This window comes from Eretmochelys imbricata, chromosome 5 (genome assembly GCF_965152235.1).
Source record: "Eretmochelys imbricata isolate rEreImb1 chromosome 5, rEreImb1.hap1, whole genome shotgun sequence".
NCBI lineage: Eukaryota > Metazoa > Chordata > Testudines > Cheloniidae > Eretmochelys > Eretmochelys imbricata.
In genome coordinates, this window is record NC_135576.1 from 135,963,932 (window position 1) to 135,988,204 (window position 24,273).

The following is a 24,273-nucleotide window of genomic DNA, read 5'->3' on the forward strand; positions in this document are numbered from 1 at the left end:
CTGATGGCTCACTCCATCTGTTGTAACTGTTATCCCCTCTGCCACCCTCAATCTGGGAGTTTCCCCTTGTGCATCTACCTGGCAGGGCAGCCCCCTCATCTGAACCCCTGATCCTGTCCCCGTTTTGTCCCTTTGACCATCCCTCCCCTCCAATTTCCCCCTTCAGGGGGAGTTTCCCTGCCCTTGGTTGCAGGGAGCAGATGCTGGTGGTGAGTGACGGCAGCAACTTACAGACGTTACTGAGCATGTGATAAGAACATTAGAACATAAGAACGGCCAGACGGGGTCAGACCAAAGGTCCGTCTAGCCCAGTGTCCATCTGCCGACAGTGGCCAGTGCCAGGTGCCCCAGAGGGAATGAACTGACAGGAATCATCCCGTGATCTGTCCCTTGTCGCCCCATTCCCAGCTACTGACAAACAGAGGTTAGGGACACCATCCCTGCCCATCCTGGCTAATCGCCATTGATGGACCGAGCCGCCATGAATCTATCTCGTTCCCTGTTGAACCTTTTGGTCCCAGGACCCTGCTCAGGAACAGTGAAGTAGCAAGTTCTAATAAAGAAGCAGCTTCTGATACCAGGGGAGCTGCTGTTCCCCCTCCCCTCCCCTCCCGTGGGGATGAGCAGCCCCCCAGCTGTCTCTCTGCCTCTGGCCCCCTTCACCTCATCACCCCTTCAGCCTCCCTCCAAATATCCCCTTCCCCTCCATCACCTCTTCAGCCCCCCATCACTCCCTTCAGTCTCTCCCAACTGCCCCTGTCCCCCTCCCGTCATCGCCCCCCTCAACCTTCCCCCTGCCTCCCAGGCTCCTCCCCAGCTGCCCTTTCACTCTTCCCCCCTACAACCAACTGCCCTCCTTCAGCCTTCCCCCCAAACCTCTCACCCAGCTGCCCCATCTGACCCCCTTTAGCCTCCCTCCCACGCAACTGCCCCTTCACCCCCTCACCCACTCCCCTCCCTCTGCCTCTCCCCAAATTCCCAGCTCCACCACGTTGAGGTTCCCTTCCCCACAACCATCTGCTTCCTTCCCCTGGGGAACAGGGGCAGGAAATGCTTTTGAAAAAAACTTTTGTAAAGTAAAAAGTAAAAGAAACCAAGCAAGCCCCTCCCTTGCTTTGTGCTGGGCGCCCAGCTGTGGGCTTGTGTGTGTTCGGGTGAGGAGGGGTTGTTCTGAGCACTCTCCCTTCAGAGATCGAGTGGAGTTGACCAAAGGGGCATGCTGAATCTTTAGCAGAGAATTCCTTTCTCCATTATGTTAGCAAAGCATTGCTGTTAAATGTCAGCCGACGAATGCAGCATTTGAAACAATCTGACTGTACGTCCCTTGCCTTCTCAGATGCTGCAGTTCTCACACCCTCTGCTCTTGTGAGCTCACCACATGACACAGTGTCTTATTACCATAGCATCTTGGAGATTACACGGGACCTAAGTTTATGAGGTAAAAAATGAAGCATAACTCCTTCCCTTCCCCCTTTTGACTTAGGAAAAATAAATCCTGTCCCCTTCCCCAGTCCCAACCCAGCCCCACCGGAGCTGCTCCGGCCAGGAGAGAGGTGCCTCTAACCTGGCCCTGAGCTGCTGTGGTGAGAGAGGGCTGGGGGGAGCCCTCTCTCCCTGGGGCAACCTGCACCCCAAACCCCTCATCCCCAGCCCCACCCCAGAGCCCGCACCCCCAGCCGGACCCCTCAACCCTTGCACCCCAACCCTCTGCCCTAGCCCTGAGCCCCATGTCCCTGTCCCCATCCCACAGCCCACACCCCAACCCTCTGCCCCACCTGAGCCCCCTCCCACACTCCGAACCCTTCAGCCTCACCCCTACCACACACTGTCCATGTGCAGAATGAATTTTGGAATCTGCACCAAGAGACAGGTGAGGGGTCACACCTCACTTCCCTCTTGGTGCACATAACAAAATTCATTTCCTACACGGATGTAACAAATTAGAGGAAACACTGCTCCTGACTTTCAACCCGTCTGTCACATCTTGAATCTCATACATTGACCGATGGGAATAAAGTGCTCTCAGGTGACCTACAGACCAAGAGTTGTTCATAGGAATTATTCAGCAAGTATTTTAGAAGACCTAGAGCAAGAGAGGAGATCACGAACTGCTCAGAGACAATTAATGGAGAGAAGCAGCAAGATTAATCCCATACATTGGATTGGTTGTGACTTATTTGCCTGATTTGAAAGGAGACCAAAAGGACCTGAGTCTCCTCACTGTCGATAGCCCCCAGCTCGGCCAATCAGCATTGAGACGCTGAGGGGTGGGAGGCTGAGAGGTCTCACCAGATGTCTCAAAGGACGGCCCAGGTCACCATCTGAGGGGATCACGCTCAGATCTGGACCCACCTCTTTGTCAGGACCTCCTGCAAGGAGAGCAACTGTCCCTCCCTCGCCCACACACCACACACACCCCTCCTTGGTAGAGGGAGGGAAACTGGGAAAAGGGAAAAAAGAAGCAAGAGAAGAACAGAAAGGAGGAAGGAAAGAGGAAAAGGGAAACCAAAAAGGATAAACCCCAAGGTCCCCAGTGATTCCAAGTGTCAAAGTCCTAGGTAGGAAATCAAATTCTGCCCCCTTAAGCCAGTGTTTTCTGTGCCAAGAATTCTGCCTGCAGCAGGTGCATCAGACCCAGCAGGTTCCAAACCTCTTGGAGCCTCTGACCTTGTTCGTTTTCTGGCACAATCAGTGGTGGGAAAGGAGAAAACTCCACAGAGGCTCCTCCTCATGCTCACAGACGGGAATCCTAATTCTCTCCCCATCCTCGAGGGGAGACCTGGAGAAGGAGACGTGCGGCAGCAAAGCCGGGGGGGTCTCAGAGACTGCCCTGGCCCACCTGCACCTCGGCCCTGCCCGGCTGATGTCGGGGTCTCTCTGTGAGGTCACCCCCTCCCCACCACCTTTGCCCAATGGGCTGAGTTCCTGCAAAAGGCCTTGGTGATGTCACTGCCCCACCCACCCCTCCCCTCCAAGCTGATGTCCTGCCCCTGCCCAGCCTCTGTGGAGGTTGGAGTTGTTGCCCCTGGATCTAGGGTTGCCAACTTCCACACCCTACAAAACTGAACACCCTTGTGCCGCCCTTCGCTGAGTCCCAGCCCGCTCACGCCATCTCCCTCCTCTCCGTCGCTCCCTCTCCCCCACGCTCACTCACTCGCTCATTGTCACCACACTGAGGAGGGCTGGGGAGGGTCCCTTTTCAACTGGGTGTTGTCGGGACGGACCTGGGAAGGAGGGCTGCCTGCCAAGCACCTTTAGGAGGAGGCGTCCCTCCCTGTCAGAAAATCATCTCCCTCCCTCAGCTCAGTGATGGCCTGAATTGCTCCTTCTCCCCGCAGAGCCAGAGGATTGAAAGCAGCAACATCAAACCCCTGCGTAGCTCGCAGGAATGAACACAAACACGCCCTTGTATCTCAACAGATGGTTACTTTTACCCTTGGGAAACTACAAGCCTAAAGGGAAAGGCGGTGGCACCAGATCTAAGGAATAAACACAACACAATCATCATCGTTATGCCCATTGTGACTGCAACATCTTTTTATACACATCTCATTATCATTCGTGCATTCTTTTCTCTGGAGCCCAGGCCTTGACTAGACCTTGACCAAGAAATCTGGATCTTGATGAAAATAATCGCCGCCCCTGGTTAACGCAGGGGTGTCCCTACGTAGGTTCAAGTAGGAACAACAATGGCTGCTTTTTAGCCATAGTTTTTAAACAGGGCAATACATCGATACAGACCCCGGGTAAATCATTTCTCAGCCTGAGGCCTTCACCCACATGCCTTCGGGCATTGTGCTACCATGGGGACGTTTCATTTCCCTCCTCAATTTCACACAGAGACACAATTTCCTTTGCACGGATGATCCATGAACAGCAAAACCTCCCTGTGTCTCTTGTCTGAGCCAGGGCATTCAATTCCTTTGACACTTTCTCCCCTGCAATAGCAAAGGGCAAACGGGGACGTGGCCACCTTCAGCCCTAACACTGAGATATCGGCTCGGCTCTTTCTTTATGCTGCTGTTGTTAGTCCATGAAACATCAAGGATGGAATGCAAGGCTGAGTTCACTCACCAACCCCCTGACAAATGTCAGTGCCCCAGAGAAACCCTGACCCCTGCTATTGGAACGATATGCTGGAGATCTGAAGGGGAAAGGGACTGTCTGAATTGTCAAGCTCAGGAACGAACAACGATCTACAGCAATGTCATGAACACAAACACACTCTAATCATGCTCCAGACGGAAGGGAAATGGGCAGAAATTCCTGCTGTCCAGCAATGGACACACTTACACCCCCGCACAGCAGTGAGTGTGCCGGGGAGGCTGGTCTGAGCAAACAATTTGAAGTCATAATTCAGTGAAAAGAGAATCATAGTGTAGTGAGGCAATTGTCCATCAGGTACTTGTGGCTGAGTGGTTAAGGGGATGGACTAGAAAATCCATGGGGCTTTCCTACGTAGATTTGAATCCTGGCACCTATGGAAACATTGAACTTTTGTCATTGCTGTAGACTTCGTGCCGGAGCATCCAGGTGCCAACGGGAGGTAGATCTGGTCTCGCTCTTAGGCTGGCTACACTTAAAAAGCTCCTATAGCACTTTGAAGTAGAGAGTTGCTACAGTGACTGGAGGGGATTTCCCACTGCTCTAGCTACACTGACAGAATACAGAGACTGAATTCCCACCCCACCTCCATAGGAGCTCTCTGCAGTTGAATTGTTCTGCAGCCAGCTTCCCATCAGAAATGCTGTTGTGGGATAGTCCCAGACCGAAATAGAGTGTTTCCACCGACATGCATAGGCTGAAATTGTGGAAAAGCAGCATCACTTGCCCCATAAGCTCAGCTGTGCAGAACACACCACCATCCACAGCCTCAGAAACAACTCTGACATCATAATCAAAAAGCTTGTAAAGGAGGTACTGTCGTCATCATGAATCGGTAGGAATATGAACAAGAGGCTGCTAGGCAGCTCTCCAACACCACTTTCTACAAGCCATTACCCTCTGATCCCATCTGCTCAAGAAACACCTTGAAAAAACACAAGCGCAAATCCGCACAGACACACTCCTAGAACCCCGATCAGAGGTATTCTATCTGCTACCCATAAACCTGGAAATCCTGGATGCCCCATCATCTCAGGCATTGGCACCCTGACAGCAGGATTGTCTGGCTATGTAGACTCCCTCCTCAGGCCCTACGCTATCAGCACTCCCAGCTATCTTCAAGACTCCACTGACTTCCTGAGGAAACTACAATCCATCGGTGATCTTCCTGAAAACACCATCCTGGCCACTATGGATATAGAAGCCCTCTACACCATCATTCCACACAAAGATGGACTACAAGCCGTCAGGAACAGTATTCCCGATAATGTCATGGCAAACCTGGTGGCTGAACTTTGTGACTTTGTCCTCACCCATAACTAGTTCACATTTGGGGACAATGTATACCTTCAAATCAGCGGCACTGCTATGGGTACCCGCATGGCCCCACAATATGCCAACATGTTTATGGCTGACTTAGAACAACGCTTCCTCAGCTCTCGTCCCCTAATGCCCAGCTCTACTTGCGCTATATTGATGACATCTTCATCATCTGGACCCATGGAAAAGAAGCCCTTGAGGAATTCCACCATGATTTCAACAATTTTCATCCCACCATCAACCTCAGCCTGGTCCAGTCCACACAAGAGATCCACTTCCTGGACACTACAGTGCTAATGAGCGATGGTCACATAAACACCACCCTATACCGGAAACCTACTGACCGCTATTCCTACCTACATGCCTCTAGCTTTCATCCAAACCATACCACACGATCCATTGCCTACAGCCAAGCTCTACGATATAACCACATTTGCTCCAACCCCTCAGACAGAGACAAATACCTATAAGATCTCTATCACGCATTCTTACAACTACAATATCCACCTGCTGAAGTGAAGAAACAGACTGACAGAGCCAGAAGAGTACCCAGAAGTCACCTACTCCAGGACAGGCCCAACAAAGAAAGCAACAAAACACCACTAGCCGTCACCTTCAGCCCCCAACTAAAATCTCTCCAGCACATCATCAAGGATCTACAACCTATCCTGAAGGACGACCCATCACTCTCACAGATCTTGGGAGACAGGCCAGTCCTTGCTTACAGACAGCCCCCAACCTGAAGCAAATACTCACCAGCAACTACACACCACACAACAAAAACACTAACCAAGGAACCTATCCTTGCAACAAAGCCCGATGCCAACTCTGTCCACATATCTATTCAGGGGACACCATCATAGGGCCTAATCACATCAGCCACACTATCAGAGGCTCATTCACCTGCACATCTACCAATGTGATCTATGCCATCATGTGCCAGCAATGCCCCTCTGCCATGTACATTGGCCAAACAGGACAGTCTTTACATAAAAGAATAAATGGACACAATTAAGATGTCAAGAATTATAACATTCAAAAACCAGTCAGAGAACACTTCAATCTCTCTGGTCACTCGATTACAGACCTAAAAGTCACAATATTACAACAAAAAAACTTCAAAAACAGACTCCAACAAGAGACTGCTGAATTGGAATTAATTTTCAAACTGGACACCATTAAATTAGGCTTGTATAAAGACTGGGAGTGTGTCATAAATATAAAGGGAAGGGTAAACACCTTTAAAATTTTGTTTTCCTCTTCTCTCCTGCTGGTAATAGCTCACCTTAACTGATCACTCTCATTATAGTGTGTATGGTAACACTTGTTTCATGTTCCATTGTTTCATGTTCTCTGTGTATATAAAATCATCCTACTGTATTTTCCACTGCATGCATCCGATGAAGTGGGCTGTAGCCCATGAAAGCTTATGCTCAAATAAATGTGTTCGTCTCTAAGGTGCTATAAGTCCTCCTGTTCTTTTTGTCTGTGTTGTTGTTGTTCTCTCAGCCGGAGAGACACAGAGAGCAGCAGGGTATGCTGTAAAGCTTGGACCAGGTATGAAAAATCATCAGCATCATAGCTAGAAATCAGCCATTTGGAACCACAGATATGCAAGTAGAACAGGAAACGTTTAGTTTAGACGTGATCAGGTTTATCTCTTTATTTTGGGCTTGTGGATTCCTCTGTGCTAAACACAGGTGATTTTGTAACCTTTAAGCTGCACCCCAAGAACGCCATTCTTGGTGCTGAATCCTTGCAGCTGCTCTTTTAATATCTAGCAACTGCCTGATTTGCCACATGTTCTTTCTTTCTTTCTTTCTTTCTTTCTTAATAAAATTTACCTTTTTAAAGAACATGCTTGGATTTCTGTGTCTTAAGAGGTCTGTGCACGTTTTTTCAGTTAGTTGGTGGCAACAGCGGATTTCTTTTTCTTTTCCTTTTCTCAGCTCTTCCCCGAAGGCCGGGGGGAAAGAGCTTGGGGGTACCCCACAGGAAGGAATTCCCAAGTACGCCTTCCTGGGCTCTCAAGGGGGTTCTGCACCTGGGTGGTGGCGGCATTTACCAACCCAAGGCCAGGGGGATCTGTAACCGTGGGAGTTTAATACAAGCCTGGAGTGGCCAGTATTAATTTTTAGAGACCTTGTGGATCCCCACCTTCTGCACTCGAAGTGCCTGAGTGGGGAATCAGCCTTGACAGCATCCCAGATGGGGAAGTTCCCCATTAGCTTGGCTCCCCAGACCAGGAGAGACCAGCCCAGGGCAGTATCCAAAGCCCAGTGATACTAATGCCCACAAGAAGAAAAGGAGGACTTGTGGCACCTTAGAGACTAACAAATTTATTTGAGCATAAGCTTTTGTGAGCTACAGCTCACTTTATTGGATGAATGCAGTGGATCCGATGAAGTGAGCTGTAGCTCACGAAAGCTTATGCTCTAATAAATTTGTTAGTCTCTAAGGTGCCACAAGTCCTCCTTTTCTTTTTGTGCATACAGACTAACAGGGCTGCTACTCTGAAACCTAAGGCCCACAGTGACTGTACTGCAGCAAGGGGCAAACTTCACAAGCCCCAGAGCCTTGGTACCTCCTCTCCCCGCAAGAGGAGGAGACGAACCAAAAATAGTTCCCAGAAATGATGTAAACAGCCAAGTGACTTGCAAAAGCAGAGAAAATAAAGGGGTTAGGTCATTGTCTGCCTGTGCGTAGATCAGGGGGCAGAGCCAGGACTCCTGGGTTCTCTCCCTTGCTCCGGGAGAGAAGTGGGGTCTAGGGGGTAGATCGGGGATGGAGCCAGGACTCCTGGGTTCTCTCCCTTGCTCCGGGAGAGAAGTGGGGTCACGTGGGTAGATCGGGGCTGGAGCCAGGACTCCTGGGTTCTCTCCCTTGCTCCGGGAGAGAAGTGGGGTCTAGCGGGGTAGAGTGGGGGCTGGAGCCAGGACTCCTGGGTTCTCTCCCTTGCTCCAGGAGAGAAGTGGGGTCGCGTGGGTAGATCGGGGCTGGAGCCAGGACTCCTGGGTTCTCTCCCTTGCTCCAGGAGAGAAGTGGGGTCTCGTGGGTAGATCAGGGGCTGGAGCCAGGACTCCTGGGTTCTCTCCCTTGCTCCGGGAGAGAAGTGGGGTCTCGTGGGTAGATCGGGGGCTGGAGCCAGGACTCCTGGGTTCTCTCCCTAGACGTGCGGCTTCCAGGGCAAGTCGCGGCCTCTCTTGGCGCCTCTCTCCCCGGCCGCAGACGGGGCAGGGACGCTGTGGCGGGGCCGGGGTTCCTGCGGTCACTGCCCGCGCACGGAGCGCGGCGGGGGGGCGGTTCATTCACTCCGTCCACACAGGGGTTCAAGGCCAAGGCGCCGCGGGGGGGTCTCCGGCCGGGGGCTGCGGGGGTCGGACGGGAGGCGCTGACGGGGCCGGGGGCGGCGGGGATAACGGGGGGGGGGGGGCTGGGCGGCCTCAGCGCACAGGGACCAGCGGGCTCCGGGGAGGCGGGGCCGGGCCGGGCGGAGCGAATCGCTGCCCCGGTCCCCGCAGCGCCAAACTCCCCGCCTCAGACTGTCCTGCCCCGCCGCGTTCTGCCCAGCGACCGGTGACGCAGGCGGGTCTGTGCGTCGCTATTGGCAGGATGTTCCCTCCCCCCCAGCCAATCCCTGGCGCGGGGCGGTTCCCTCGGGAGGGGGCGGGTCCCTGGGCCGAGTCCTGGTGCGCTGCAGGGGGGCGCTCCCGTGAGTGTCGGGGAGACCTCGGGCCGGGGGAGGGGGGAGCTGGGCCGGGGGGGGTCCGGGGAGGGGGGCAGCCGGGCCGGGGGAGGGGGGAGCTGGGTGTCGGGGGGGGCAGCCGGGCCGGGGGGGGGGCGGGGAGGGGGGACCCTGGTGTCGGGGGGGGCAGCAGGGCCCGGGGGGGGCGAGGAGGGGGAAGCTGGGTGTCGGGGGGGTTAGCCGGGCCGGGGGGGTTGCTGGGAGGGGGGAGCTGGGTGTCGGGGGGTGGTCCGGGGAGGGGGGCAGCCGGGCCGGGGGAGGGGGGAGCTGGGTGTCGGGGGGGGCAGCCGGGCCGGGGGAGGGGGGAGCTGGGTGTCGGGGGGGGGCAGCCGGGCCGGGGGGTCCCGGGGGGGCAGTTCTGGGCTCTGCGTTCAGAGGTGTTGGGAGACCCCCCGCGCCCCCCCCCCGGCACTGAGCGGTCGCTGACAGGGATCGGTGACGTTGCTATAGTGACCGGGGGGGGGGGGTCCTGGCCCCCTTGTGCCCGGCGCTGCCGGGGGCTGCGGGGACAATGTGCCGTGGGGGGCTGAGCGCCCCTGACCCGAGCGGTGACCCCGGCATCCAACACCGACCGTCCCCAGCCGGGGGTGCGGCCCCGCTCGGACCGGCACCCATGGGTGCTGCACCCGCCGACAAGCCCCTCACGGCCCCGTGAGGCTCCCGGGCTGCGGGGAGTCCCCGGGGCCAGGCGCTGCCCAGGCTGGGTCCCTGCCGCGTCTCCGGGCCAGCCGGGCTCTCAGACCCGAGCCCTGTGGGCAGAGCCGGGCTGACAGAGGGGGGTAAATTGACCCCCCAGGGTTCAGTGACGGGACTCTCGGGCCGTTCCTGGCTCCCAGAAGGTGCTTCAGTTTGACCCCCGGGGCCTGGACTCCTGAGCCTGGCTTGTCCTCGGCTACGTGGGGCTGAGCTGTGTCCGCCCCCGTCTCCTCGCACCCCCAGTCAGCCATGGGCCTGGGCGGCGGGTGGGTGGGTGTGGGGCCCCCTCTTTAGGGAAGGCGAGCCCCCAGCCTGCCCCTTCTGCTTGTGCCCCTCTCCCAGCGGCCGGGGCCACGAGTCCCCCTCGGCCGGAGGAGTCTGGGGCCAGCCCACGCCCTGAGTCTCTGCCTTGTCCCCCACCCCACCTGCCTGGAGCTGCCCCGGGCCAGCCAAGCAGCAACTCCCCTCCCCAGACCCCAACCGCTGAAGCCCCTCGCTCTCCTCCGGCAGAAGCATTTGCTGTGCCCCATGCAGGTTCCCGGGCAGCCGAGGAGGCTGGGTTTGCTGCTCGGCTTCCGGGAGTCCAGGGAGGTCACTGATGAACCCAGGAAGCTGAAGAGCACATCCAGCCTCCTCAGCCCCCCCGGCATTGCAGGGAGGATAATAAAGCAAAACTTCCCTCCACAATCCTGCAACTGGGGGTCTGGCGGCAGCAGCAGGGGAAGGCGGGGCCTCCACTGGCCTGATATACCTGCCACGCCTGCCCATGGCAATGGGTCTCATCTGTCCTGGATGCACATCTTTAGAGGTGTCATCTAGGGAAGAGATGTTAACCCCCTTTCTGTCTCTGGCTGCGTGTTGGTGCCATGGGGGGGACACGACTTTGGAGCCCCTGGAAATGTGCATTAATCAGTCTTAGTTTGAGCGTGAGCTCCCGTTGCAGAGAACAGAACAGGTGCTGCGTTTGTGCCGTTAGGATGTCCTGTAGCTGCCGGATAAAGAGCTTCCGGATCCCACTGAGGGTGGGATGAGGAGAGGGGAAGGCACATCCTGCTTTTCCAGGCATGGATTTGAATCTTCTTTGTTCTCCATGAGGCAGGGGCAACAACTCCAACCTCCACAGAGGCTGGGCAGGGGCAGGACATCAGCTTGGAGGGGAGGGGTGGGTGGGGCAGTGACATCACCAAGGCCTTTTGCAGGAACTCCACCCATTGGGCAAAGGTGGTGGGGAGGGGGTGACCTCACAGAGAGACCCCGACATCAGCCGGGCAGGGCCGATTGAGCTGGGTGAGGCTGTGGGGTGGGGTTGGGGTATGTTCGAAGTGGTTTAGGGTGCATTGGTGCCCTCGTGTCACCTCAGTAACAGGCTTGGTTTGACGTAAACAGGATTAGGCCCCAGTGCAGCCTGGCCCTACAGGGTCAAGTCATGTCAGGGACCAGGAAGGAAAGCAGAGAAGTGGGGGTGTATGTGTCGGGTTATCCCTGCAGCAATGAGGCAGGAGGCCGTCGTGTCAGGAGGTCACACCCAGAACTGGTGTAACTCCAGTGGTGCAGAGGTTTGGCCTGGGGCCTGCAGGGCTGGGTGTGTGTGCGTGGGCAGAGGAGGACGTTGATGAGATCAGAGAGAGTCTGGGCCAAGCTGACATTCTCACTGGCTGGTTTGGCTTTTTTAATGCGTTGCATCCAGCACCAACTGCCGTGGGTGCCTGGCTGGGCCTTCGTTGAAAGAAAAATCCTCTGTGCCCATTACATTAGAGGTGACCTGAGAAGGGGGAAATAGGGTGTCCATTTCCGTTGCTGCCTAAGGGATAGCAAAGGCCCGAAAGGGTTTTTTCCCCTCCTTGTTTTCTTGTAAGTATCATCTGCCCTGTTTTGCTGGAGGTCTGCTTGGAGCAGCAGAGACCTGGGGTGGGAACTCTCAGCCCTCAAATGGAGGGCCACTGGGTGTAGAATCTTTACCAAGGACAGCTTTTCTTTCTTCTGCTCGACAGGTGTTTGGTTGGGTAGGGCCTTTTCTACACTTCAAACTTGCTCTGGTTTAATTAAACTGGTGCAGATAAATCAGTGCCAACCCCTTTGTGGGCCCTCTTATTTTGGTATCACCGTGGCCTTTTTTAGTTTAGCTTAAACTGATTCCCAGCAACTTAACCTGAACTGAAAAAAGCTTCTGTTACATCAGAATACAAGTGTCCACGTGGGGCTTTGTGCCGGTTTAGCTGAATCAGTTGTGTTTAGTTACACTGGGGCAACTCTCCATGTGGACACGGCCCAACCGACTTAAGGTAAACAGAAAAAAAGCCACTCTTAGGCTAAGTCTACAGTAGACGGCGCAAAGTGCTGCCATGGGAGCTCTCCTGCGGCCGTGCTTTGAACTGTCAGTGTGGTGATCTGCGAGCGCTGTGGAGAGAGCTCTCCCAGCGCTCCTGGTAAACCAGGTTGATGAGGGGAATAGCTCCGAGCGCTGGGAGCCTGTCTACATTGGCGCTTTACAGCGCTCTAACTTGCTGTGCTCCGTGGGGGGGGGCAGTAATTTTTCACACACACACACACACCGCCGAGCCAGCAAGTTAGAGCGCTGTGAATTGCCAGTGTAGACAAGCCCTTAAACTGGAAAAGGAGGGTCCACAGAGCCTCTTGCGCTGGTTTCACTAAACCAGTTTAACTCACACCTTAACTTAAACTGGTGTGAATTTGTGGGTCGAGAAGGCTACGGTTTTAACAATGAAGTTTAAACAGTTGTAATAAACTTTTTAGGGCTGTTTTACGTGCAGTGTTTGTACTATTTTTACACCAATCACTTAGGCTGTGTCTACGGTGCACACCTTACAGCGGCCCAGCTGGGCCGCTACGGCCATGCCGCTGTAAGGCACGCAGTGTGGCTGCTCTTTGTTGGCAGGAAAGAGCTCTCCCGCTGACAAAATAAAACCACCCCCAATGAGGGGCAATAGCTTTGTTGTTGGGAGAGCGTCTCCCTCCCACAAAGCGCTGTCCCTGCCGGTCCTTTTCATCGGTAAAACTTTTGTGGGTTGGGGTGTGGTTTTTTTTACACCCACCGATGAAAGTGCAGTGTGGACATAGCCTTAGTGTGGACACAGTTGTACTCAAGGCTTAAATTGTCATAGGAGTATTTCCCGGAGCCCCCAGGCCTCCCCCACATTCAACAGCATCAGGCGGGAGTCAAGGTTTGAAAATATTTACTGGCGCTCCGCTCCTGCTGAATGTAAACCCTGGTTATACAGATACAGATTATTCCCCTACATTTACTGGTGTAAAGCATGGCTGTACCGATAGCACTGCACTTGCCGTAGGGATTTTAATTATTTTGAGGAACTAAAACTCTTTTGGTATTGAACCGATTTAACTATTTGGGTGGAAAGAAACAAACAACCAAAGTCAGTAGTTAAAGCCAAAGAAAAACGGTGTGGAGCTGGCCTCAGCGTAGGGTTGCCAACCCTCCAGGAATGTCCTGGTGTCTCCAGGAATTAAAGGTTAATCTGCAGTTAAAGAGCGTGTCCTGTTATGAAACCTCCAGGAATGTGTCCAACCAGAACTGACCATTACGATGAGTGTAATGTGTTCGGGGCAGGGACTGTCCCTTGCTCTGTCTGCACAGCCCCAGCCCCAGCATGGTTAAAGCTGGGCTGTGCTACCATGACATGAAATAATAATTCCTTCCCCTCTCATGTTCTCGGGTTACACGCCCGCTCCTCAAGTTCTCAGCTCACTGTCGAGTCTTTCACAAAAAACAGGGCCAACAAGATGGGCCTTTCTAGTGGGAAAAGCAAGCCAATTTAAAAAGTAAAGCTCCCTGCTATCCTCATCCTCAGCAAATGAGAGATGACAGGTCAGTTGGGGATAGGCTACGAAGGGCCTCATAGCTGAAAATAGGCAGCTTCTATTTGATGAGAAGGAGGAGCCAGTGAAGAGAGGCAAAGAGAGAAGTGACATGGTCAGATCAAGGAGCTAGGAAACTATCTTTTCAGCATCTTCTGAAGGGATCTGAGTGGGCTAAGTCTGCGTTTGTCAAGGCCAGAGAAAAGGATGTTGTAGCAGTTGAGACACGAGATGCTGAGAGCCTGGGCGAGAGGTTTAGCTGTAGGGGTGGATAGGAAAGGCAGTGTCTTAAAGATGCTCTGCAGAAAGAGTCAGCAAGATTTAGGCATAACCTGGATGTGAGGACCTAGAGAGAGCTCCAAGTCAAAGATGACACTCAGGTTACGGTCCTGAGTGGCAGGCAGGATGGTGGCGTTGTCCACAGTGACTGACAAAGGAGGTAGAAGGGAGATCTTGGGAGGAAGACTGGGAACTCTGTTTTAACCACATTGAGCTTGAGCTGATGATGAGAAAGCCACAAGGAGATGTCAGAGAGACAGGCCAAGATTTTAGTTTGTGCCGAAAGAGACAGATCTGAAGTGGATAGGTAGATCTGTGAGTCATCAGCATGGAGATGGTAGTTGAATTTGTGTTTGCAGATGGCTTTGCCCAGAGATAAGGTGTAGAGGGAGAAGACAAGGGACCATGACAGTACTCCATAGAAAGCTGGAGGGGGATGAGGAAGATCCTCTGACGGACATGGTGAAGGAGTGATTAGAGAGGTCAGAGTAGACCCAGGAGGGGACAGAGATAAAGAAGCCAAGGGGGACAAGGTATCAAGAAGAGCTTGGTAAATGGTGTCAGAGGCGGCTGGCAAGCCAAAGAGGGTGAGGATCGAGCACTGATTTTGAGTCTTAGTTAGGAAGAGTCATTAGAGACTTTGGCAGGAGCAATTTCCCTGGAGTGCAAGGGGTGGAAGCCAGGGTGGGGAGGGTCTTGGAGGGAATGGAGGACAGGAACTCCAGACAGCGATTGCTGAGCACATTCGATGAGTTGAGAGATGAAAGGGAGAAGGGGCTGTAGCTGGAGAGGCAAACTGAGTCAAGGGTCTTCACGATGGAAGGTGCTGAAGTGTGTTCATATTGTGAGGGGGAAAGAGCCAGAGGAGAGTGAAAGGTTAAAGAGAAGAGTACGGGAGGGAGGAGAGCGGGTGTGAGGGAGATCAGGAGACGGGATGGGGTCTGTGCGGTGAGTGGAGGGGTTAAGAGAGCAGATGGAAAAATGTCCACATCTGCAAGGGAGAGGGAGGTAGAAATTGAAGGAAGGGAAGGAGAGGGTGTTAGCCGACGACCAAGGATGTTTGGTGAGGTGCCAGCTATGCCCGTTTATACCATCCGTGACTTTAACCCGCTAGTACGCACTGTCCCTTCGCGGCGGGCAGCCCGGGCTAGGCTGACGGATGCCCCAAGGTCCTAACCACCCGTGACTTTAACTGCTAGAGCTCAGAGCTCCTTCGCAGCAGGCAGCCAGGATTGACTGACAGGTGCCCCAAGAGTTTGCCCCGTGGAGGCGGCACAACTCAACGCTAGGCTCTTAGTACTCTCACCTAATGGCCAGGCTTTAGAGCCAAAACGGCTGAGGTTCTTTAATTGTGTTGGCTGCTTTACAGTAAACCAGAGAAAACAAGTCAGGCTTATGCACAAATGGTTACCAAAATTTATTAAGCTAGATTCTAATCATGTGGTTAGAAAATTGCTAGTGCCTACTTATTTAAATGTAGAGATGTTACACACAGAAACAAGTTACAAAACTGAAGCCACAATCCCAAAGAAAGAAAACAAAGTATAGAGCTCTATTTCAAAATATGTGTACACTAAAGATAGGAGATCAGGTGTGGGTGCTTCTTACCCTCCTTGCATCTCTCGATTCCAGCGGTGCCAAGCCAGGATCGGTCACTCAATTCCGCGGAAAGACGAATAAGGGACAAGGCTTAGGGACCCTCTTAGCTGCAGAAGCCTTGGGAGGCTGTCACTTATCTGACCAGCAGATAGATAGTGAAAAGCACTCAAAAATCATGGTGCTATAGGTCCCCTACTTATACCTCTGTACTCCTTTATTCTCTTTCTCCTTTCTTATGCCAAATTGAGGCTGGTCTGTCTGGGTGACGCCAGCTTTCGCAAGAGTAGTTTACACTTGCAAGGGAGAGAAACAATAAGTTTCGGCTACTGGACATTTCTTTTATCAGGGTAAATATTTTCCCACCTAGGATGTTGGTGTGTGTGCATCACGCTATTTAGTAGGGGCTAAGAGCCATGTCTGTCACAGGGCCTCTGCCTGCTGTGAGCTTAATCGTTGTATCTGTTCCCAGAGGCACATTGTAGCAGCACACCTGTGCTTTTCACAGCTTCAAAGGCTGTGCTGGAATATATGTTAAGTGCCCTGTTCCGGCTTCCTCCTGTGTTTCCAGCAATGCTGGTGGGGGGGGGAGGGGGTGGTTTCTGGCTACAGAGGGGAGGAGGACTATCGTGTTTTATTGTCACGGATCCACATGACTGGTGTTGTCACACATAAGAACAGCCATACTGGGTCAGAGCAAAGGTCCGTTTAGCTCAGTATCCTGTCTTCCGACAGTGGCCAATGCCAGGTGCCCCAGAGGGAATGAACAGAGCATGTAATCATCAAGTCATCCATCCCCTGTTGCCCATAGGGACACCATTCCTGTCCATCCTGGCTAATTAATCTAGTTCTCTTCTGAACCCTGTTAAACCCTGTTTAAACCCTTGGCCTTCACGACATCCTCTGGGAAGGAGTTCCACAGGTTGACACTGTGTTGTTTGAAGAAATGCTTTCTTTTGTTTGTTTTAAACCTGCTGCCTATTAATTTCATTTGGTGACCGCTAGTTCCTATGTTATAAGAAGGAGTAAATAACACTTCCTTATTTACTTTCTCCACATCAGTCATGATTTTATAGGCCTTTATTATATCCCCCCTTAGTTGTCTCTTTTCCAAGCGGAAAAGTTCCAGTCTCATTAATCTCTCCTCATACAGAAGCCATTCCATACCCCTAATTATTTTTGTTGCCCTTTTCCAATTCCGATATGTCTTTTTTGAGATGGGGCGGCCACATCTGCACGCAATATGCAAGATTTACCGTGGATTTATTACTCCTGTTGGAATTCTGCAGTTGTTGCATTTGGAGCTGTAGTAAAATTGCAGAATTCCAACAGGAGTAAAAATTTATGTAGAGGCAATATGATATTTTCTGTCTTCTTATCTATCCCTTTCTTAATGATTCCCAAACTTCCGTTCGCTTTTTTGACTGTTGCTGCACATTGAGTGGATGTTTTCAGAGAGCTATCCACAATGACTCCAAGATCTCTTTCTTGTGTGGTAACAGCTAATTTAGACCCCGTCATTTGATATGTATAGTTGGGATTATGTTTTCCAATGTGCATTACTTTGCAATTCCCAACACTGATCTTCATCTGCCATTTTGTTGCCCAGTCACCCAGTTTTGAGAGATCCTTTTGTAATTCTTCGCAGTCTGCCTGGGACTTAACTTTCTTGAGTAGTTTTATATCATCTGCAAATTTTGCCATCTCAGCATTTTCCCCTTTTCCCAGATCATTTATGAATATGTTGAACAGAACTTGTCCCAGTACAGGCTCCTGGTGGGGCACCACTATTTACCTCTCTCCATTCTGAAAACTGACCATTTATTCCTGCCCTTTGTTTCCTATCTTTTAAGCAGTTACTGGTCGGTGAGAGGATCTTCCCTCTTATCCCATGACAGCTTACTTTGCTTAAGAACCTTTGCTGAGGGACCTTGTCAAAGACTTTCTGAAAATCCAAGTACACTATATCCACTGGATCCCCCTTGTCCACATGCTTATTGACCCCCTCAAAGAATTATAGTAGATTGGTGAGGCATGATTTCCCTTTACAAAAACCATGTTCACTCTTTCCCAACAAATTATGTTCATCTATGCGTTTTACAATTTTGCTCTTTACTGTAGTTTCAACCAGTTTGCCCTGTTCTGAAGTAAGGCGTACTGGCCTAGAATTGCCAGGATCACCTCTGGAGCCCTTTTTGAAAGTTGGCGTCCCGTTAGCTATCCTCTAGTCATTTGGTACAGAAGCTGATTTAAATGATAGGTTACAGACTACGGTTAGTAGTTCTGCAATTTCACCTTTGAGTTTCTTCAGAACTCTTGGATGAATGCCAGCTGGTCCTGGTGACTTATTGCTGTTTAGTTTATCAATTTGTTCCAAAACCACCTCTAATGACACCTCAATCTGGGACACTTCCTCAGATTTGTCACCTAAAAAGAATGGCTCAAGTTTGGGAATCTCCCTCACATCCTCAGCTGTGAAGACTGATGGAAAGAATTCATTTTGTTTCTCCGCAATGGCCTTATCATCCTTGAGTGCTCCTTTAGCATCTCGACCGTCCAGTGGCCCCACTGGTTGTTTAACCGGCTTCCTGCTTCCGATGTACTTAAAACAAGAAATGCTTTTAGTTTTGGAGTCTTTGGCCAGCTGTTCCTCAAATTCTGTTTTGGCCTTCCTCATTGTATTTTACTCTTCCTTTGCCAGAGTTTATGCTTCTTTCTATTTTCCACACTGGGATTTAACTTCCACTTTTTAAAGGATGCCTTTTTGCCTCTCACAGCTTCTTTTAGCCAGGTTGGCACTACTTGGTTCTCTTACTATGTTTTTTTAAATTAATTTGGGGTATACATTTAAGTGGAGCTTCTATTATGGTGTCTTGAAAAAGTTTCCATGCAGCTTGCAGGGGTTTTACTTTTGGCGCTGTGTCTTTTAATTTCTGTTTAACTAACACAGCTCTGGAACAGTTCCTGGGGGGACCCATCAGGGTGGATTTGATTTAAATCATGATTTAAATCACTAGTCAGGAGGACTCGATTTAATCATGGTTTTCTACATAAAAGTGCATTCTTGTTGGTTGTTATAAACTTAATACATATTCCACAAGACTCAGAGGTAGATGTAGGTTTCATCTTTAGAAGGTACACACTATACATTTTTAAACAGTGATTTATTTTGAAAACTTTTCAGATTAGTTTTACAGCAGTTAAGGTTTGACCCTGGTACTGAGTATTGAGACTATTTGGAAGAAAATGAGCGAGAGACAGTGCTTGTCCCATTCGTGTTTTTTAATGTTTGTAATTTAACTCTGTCACTGCATATTTCTCTGTTTAAGATCTCGCTCAGTTTAGCCCACTAAAGCTAATGCCAAAATAAATTTGTTAGTCTCTGAGGTGCCACAAGGACTCCTCGTTGTTTTCGCTGATACAGACTAACACGGCTACAACTCTGAAACAGGATCAGTGTGGACATTGCTCCACCCATCAAGACTCAGGTTAACAATTTTACCCTCTAGACTTTTTGCACACGGCTCAAATTCCCTTTCATACACTATCCAGGAATTTGCCTGTGACATCTGCTCTGTTGGGTGGACTGTATCCTGGTCTTAATGACTGAACCATGTTAATGACGTGTGGGTTCTCAATCATGTGGAAAGGAGAGTTTGTTGCATAAACAAACTGGGTAATGTTTTAATCAATTACCTCTTTTTGTAATCTACTGGTTCTTCTCACAAATTTATGTATGGTGGTTTCTGGATGATGGAGATCTTTTTTTCTTTTTGCTACAGGTGATACACTGTGGCTATGTGACATACATGATGTGACTGAAACACTGTCATTGGCAGATAACTGAAACTATAGAAAATGATGGTGATCTTGAAGGTGGATAGTGTTCAGAATCCTGTATGTTGAGGATGGAGGAACCATCTAGGGCGGGGGCGGGCAAACTTTTTGGCCTGAGGGCCGCATCGGGTTTCGGAAATTCTATGGAGGGCTGGTTAAGGGAGGCTGTGCCTCCCCAAACAGCCAGGTATGGGCCGGCCCCTGCCCCCCGGTACCCCTGCCCCATCCAAACCCCCTGTTCCCTGCTGGCAACCCCCGGACCCCTCCCCATTCAATCAACCCTTCTCCCTGTTCCCTGACTGCCCCAGAACCCCTGCCGCCCGCCGCCCCGTCCAACCCCCCGCTCCTTCCTGACTGCCCCCCCAGGACCTCTGCCTCCATTCAACTCCCCTCTTCCCCACCCTCTGACCGCCCCGACCCCAGCCACAGCCCCGAACTCCCCTGCCCTCTATCCAGCGCCCACCCTCCCTGCCCCCTTGCCGCACTGCCTGGAGCTCCGGTGGCTGGTGGTACTACAGCTGAGCTGCCCGGCTGGAGCCAGCCACGCACCGCACAGCACGAGCCCCAGGTCCAGCCAGGCTCTGCAGCTGCACTGCCCCCGGAGCTCACAGCCCCGCCGCCCAGAGCATTGACCAGCGGCATAGTGAGCTGCGGCTGCAGGACAGGGGGAAGAGCAGGGGAGGGCCAGGGGCTAGTCTCTCGGGCCAGGAGCTCAGGGGCCGGGCAGGAGGGTCCCGCAGGCCGGATTTGGCCTGCGGGCCATAGTTTGCCCACCTCCGATCTAGGGGCTGTGCTCCTCTTACCTGCTGCTTACAAACAGGGAAGAATTGGCAGGGGAAGTAGAAGTGGGTGGCAACCTGGGCAGCAGTGACCATGAGATGGTCGAGTTCAGGACCTTCACAAAAGGAAGAAAGGAGAGCAGCAGAATACGGACCCTGGACTTCAGAAAAGCAGACTTTGACTCCCTCAGGGAACTGATAGGCAGGATCCCCTGGGAGGCTAAGATGAGGGGGAAAGGAGTCCAGGAAAGCTGGCTGTATTTTAAAGAAGCCTTATTGAGGGTGCAGGAACAAACCATCCCGATGTGCAGAAAGAATAGCAAATACGGCAGACGACCAGCTTGGCTTAACAGTGAAATTCAGTGAGCTTAAACTCAAAAAGGAAGCTTACAAGAAGTGGAAACTTGGACATATGACTAGGGAGGAATATAAAAAAAAAAAGCTCAAGCATTCAGGGGTGTAATCAGGAAGACCAAAACACAATTGGAGTTGCAGCTAGCAAAGGATGTGAAGAATAACAAGAGGGGTTTCTACAGGTATGTTAGCAACAAGAAGACGGTCAGGGACTGTGTGGGACCCTTACTGAATGGGGGAGGCAACACAGTGACAGGTGATATGGAAAAAGCTAAAGTACTCAATGCTTTTTTTGCCTCGGTCTTCACAGACAAGGTCAGTTCCCAGACTGCTGTACCGGGCAACACAGTATGGGGAGGAGGTGAGCAGCCCTCAGTGGTGAAAGAACAGGTTAAGGACTATTTAGAAAAGCTGGACATGCACGAGTGCATGGGTCCAGATCTAATGCATCCAAGGGTGCTTAGTGAGTTGGCTGATGTGATTACAGAGCCATTGGCCGTTATCTTTGAAAACTTGTGGCAATAAGCTGGATCTGAGTCAGCAGTGTGCCCTTGTTGCCAAGAAGGCCAGCGGCATATTGGGCTATATTAGTAGGAGCATTGCCAGCAGATGGAGAGAAGTGATTATTCTCCTCTATTCGGCACTGGTGATCTTACAAAACTGGTTGGTTGGGCAACAAAATGGTAGGTGAAATTCAGTGTGGATAAATGCAAAGTGATGCACATTGGAAAACATAATCCCAACTATACATATAAAGTGACGGGGTCTAAATTAGCTGTTACCACTCATAGAATCATAGAATATCAGGGTTGGAAGGGACCCCTGAAGGTCATCTAGTCCAACCCCCTGCTCGAAGCAGGACCAATTCCCAGTTAAATCATCCCAGCCAGGGCTTTGTCAAGCCTGACCTTAAAAACCTCTAAGGAAGGAGATTCTACCACCTCCCTAGGTAACGCATTTCAGTGTTTGACCACCCTCTTAGTGAAAAAGTTTTTCCTAATATCCAATCTAAACCTCCCCCACTGCAACTTGAGACCATTACTCCTCGTTCTGTCATCTGTTACCATTGAGAACAGTCGAGAGCCATCCTCTTTGGAACCCCCTTTCAGGTAGTTGAAAGCAGCTATCAAATCCCCCCTCATTCTTCTCTTCTGCAGGCTAAACAATCCCAGCTCCCTCAGCCTCTCCTCATAAGTCATGTGTTCCAGTCCCCTAACATTTTTGTTGCCCTCCGCTGGATGCTTTCCAATTTTTCCACAACCTTGTAGTTTGGGGCCCAAAACAGGACACAGTACTCCAGATGAGGCCTCACCAATGTCGAATAGAGGGGAACAATCACGACCCTCGATCTGCTAGCAATGCCCCTACTTATACATCCCAAAATGCCATTAGCTTTCTTTGGCAACAAGGGCACACTGCTGACTCATATCCAGCTTCTCGCCCACTGTCACCCCTAGGTCCTTTTCCGCAGAACTGCTGCCTAGCCATTCGGTCCCTAGTCTGTAGCGGTGCATTGGATTCTTCCATCCTAAGTGCAGGACCCTGCACTTATCCTTATTGAACCTCATCAGATTTCTCTTGGCCCAATCCTCCAATTTGTCTAGGTCCTTCTGTATCCTACCACTCCTCCCAGTTTAGTATCATCCGCAAATTTGCTGAGAGTGCAATCCACACCATCCTCCAGATCATTTATGAAGATATTGAACAAAACCGGCCCCAGGACCGACCCTTGGGGCACTCCACTTGACACCGGCAGCCAACTAGACATGGAGCCATTGATCACTACCTGTTGAGCCCGACAATCTAGCCAGCTTTCTAGCCACCTTATAGTGCATTCATCCAGCCCATACTTCCTTAACTTGCTGACAAGAATACTGTGGGAGACTGTGTCAAAAGTTTTGCTAAAGTCAAGAAACAATACATCCACTGCTTTCCCGTCATCCACAGAACCAGTAATCTCATCATAAAAGGCGATTAGATTAGTCAGGCATGACCTTCCCTTGGTGAATCCATGCTGGCTGTTCCTGATCACTTTCCTCTCATGCAAGTGCATCAGGATTGATTCTTTGAGGACCTGCTCCATGATTTTTCCAGGGACTGAGGTGAGGCTGACTGGCCTGTAGTTCCCAGGATCCTCCTTCTTCCCTTTTTTAAAGATTGGCACTACATTAGCCTTTTTCCAGTCATCCAGGACTTCCCCGGTTCGCCATGAGTTTTCAAAGATAATGGCCAATGGCTCTGCAATCACAGCCGCCAATTCCTTCAGCACTCTCGGATGCAACTCGTCCGGCCCCATGGACTTGTGCACGTCCAGCTTTTCTAAATAGTCCCTAACCACCTCTATCTCCACAGAGGGCTGGCCATCTCTTCCCCATGTTGTGATGCCCAGCGCAGTAGTCTGGGAGCTGACCTTGTTCGTGAAGACAGAGGCAAAAAAAGCATTGAGTACATTAGCTTTTTCCACATCCTCCGTCACTAGGTTGCCTCCCTCATTCAGTAAGGGGCCCACATTTTCCTTGGCTTTCTTCTTGTTGCCAACATACCTGAAGAAACCCTTCTTGTTACTCTTGACATCTCTCGCTAGCTGCAGCTCCAGTTGCGATTTGGCCCTCCTGATATCATTCCTACATGCCCGAGCAATATTTTTATACTCTTCCCTGGTCATATGTCCAACCTTCCACTTCTTGTAAGCTTCTTTTTTATGTTTAAGATCCGCTAGGATTTCACCATTAAGCCAAGCTGGTCGCCTGCCATATTTACTATTCTTTCGACTCATTGGGATGGTTTGTCCCTGTAACCTCAACAGGGATTCCTTGAAATACAGCCAGCTCTCCTGGACTCCTTTCCCCTTCAAGTTAGTCCCCCAGGGGATCCTGGCCATCCGTTCCCTGAGGGAGTTGAAGTCTGCTTTCCTGAAGTCCAGGGTTCATATTCTGCTGCTCTCCTTTCTTCCCTGCGTCAGAATCCTGAACTCAACCAACTCATGGTCACTGCCTCCCAGATTCCCATCCACTTTTGCTTCCCCCACTAATTCTACCCGGTTTGTGAGCAGCAGGTCAAGAAAAGCGCCCCCCCTAGTTGGCTCCTCTAGCACTTGCGCCAGGAAATTGTCCCCTACGCTTTCCAAAAACTTCCTGGATTGTCTATGCACCGCTGTATTGCTCTCCCAGCAGATATCAGGAAAATTAAAGTCACCCATGAGAATCCGGGCATGCGATCTAGTAGCTTCCGTGAGCTGCCGGAAGAAAGCCTCATCTACCTCATCCCCCTGGTCCGGTGGTCTATAGCAGACTCCCACCACTACATCACTCTTGTTGCACACACTTCTAAACTTAATCCAGAGACACTCAGGTTTTTCTACAGTTTGGTACCGGAGCTCTGAGCAGTCATACTGCTCCCTTACATACAGTGCTACTCCCCCACCTTTTCTGCCCTGCCTGTCCTTCCTGAACAGTTTATAACCATCCATGACAGTACTCCAGTCATGTGAGTTATCCCACCAAGTCTCTGTTATTCCAATCATGTCATAGTTCCTTGACATCACCAGGACCTCCAGTTCTCCCTGCTTGTTTCCAAGGCTTTGTGCATTCGTATATAAGCACTTGAGATAACCTGTTGATTGCCCCTCATTCTCAGTATGAGGCAGGAGCCCTCCCCTCACAGACATTCCTGCCTGAGCTTCCTCCCGGTATCCCGCTTTCCCACTTACCTCAGGGCTTTGGTCTCCTT

General features: G+C 51.3%; 2 protein-coding genes across 4 annotated transcripts in view; one reads left to right on the forward strand and one right to left on the reverse strand.

The window, feature by feature from the left end:
- Window positions 1-24,273, reverse strand: part of LOC144265359 (class I histocompatibility antigen, F10 alpha chain-like) — a 594,986-nt gene that overhangs the window by 168,964 nt on the left and 401,749 nt on the right. The gene's annotated exons all lie outside the window — the stretch shown is intronic.
- LOC144265362 (class I histocompatibility antigen, F10 alpha chain-like) overlaps window positions 9,116-24,273 on the forward strand; it is a 36,865-nt gene continuing 21,707 nt past the window's right edge. For both annotated transcript variants that reach the window (XM_077817997.1, XM_077818000.1), the window contains exon 1: window positions 9,116-9,136. The gene's annotated coding sequence lies outside the window, so the exon portion shown is untranslated. The remainder of the gene's footprint in view (window positions 9,137-24,273) is intronic.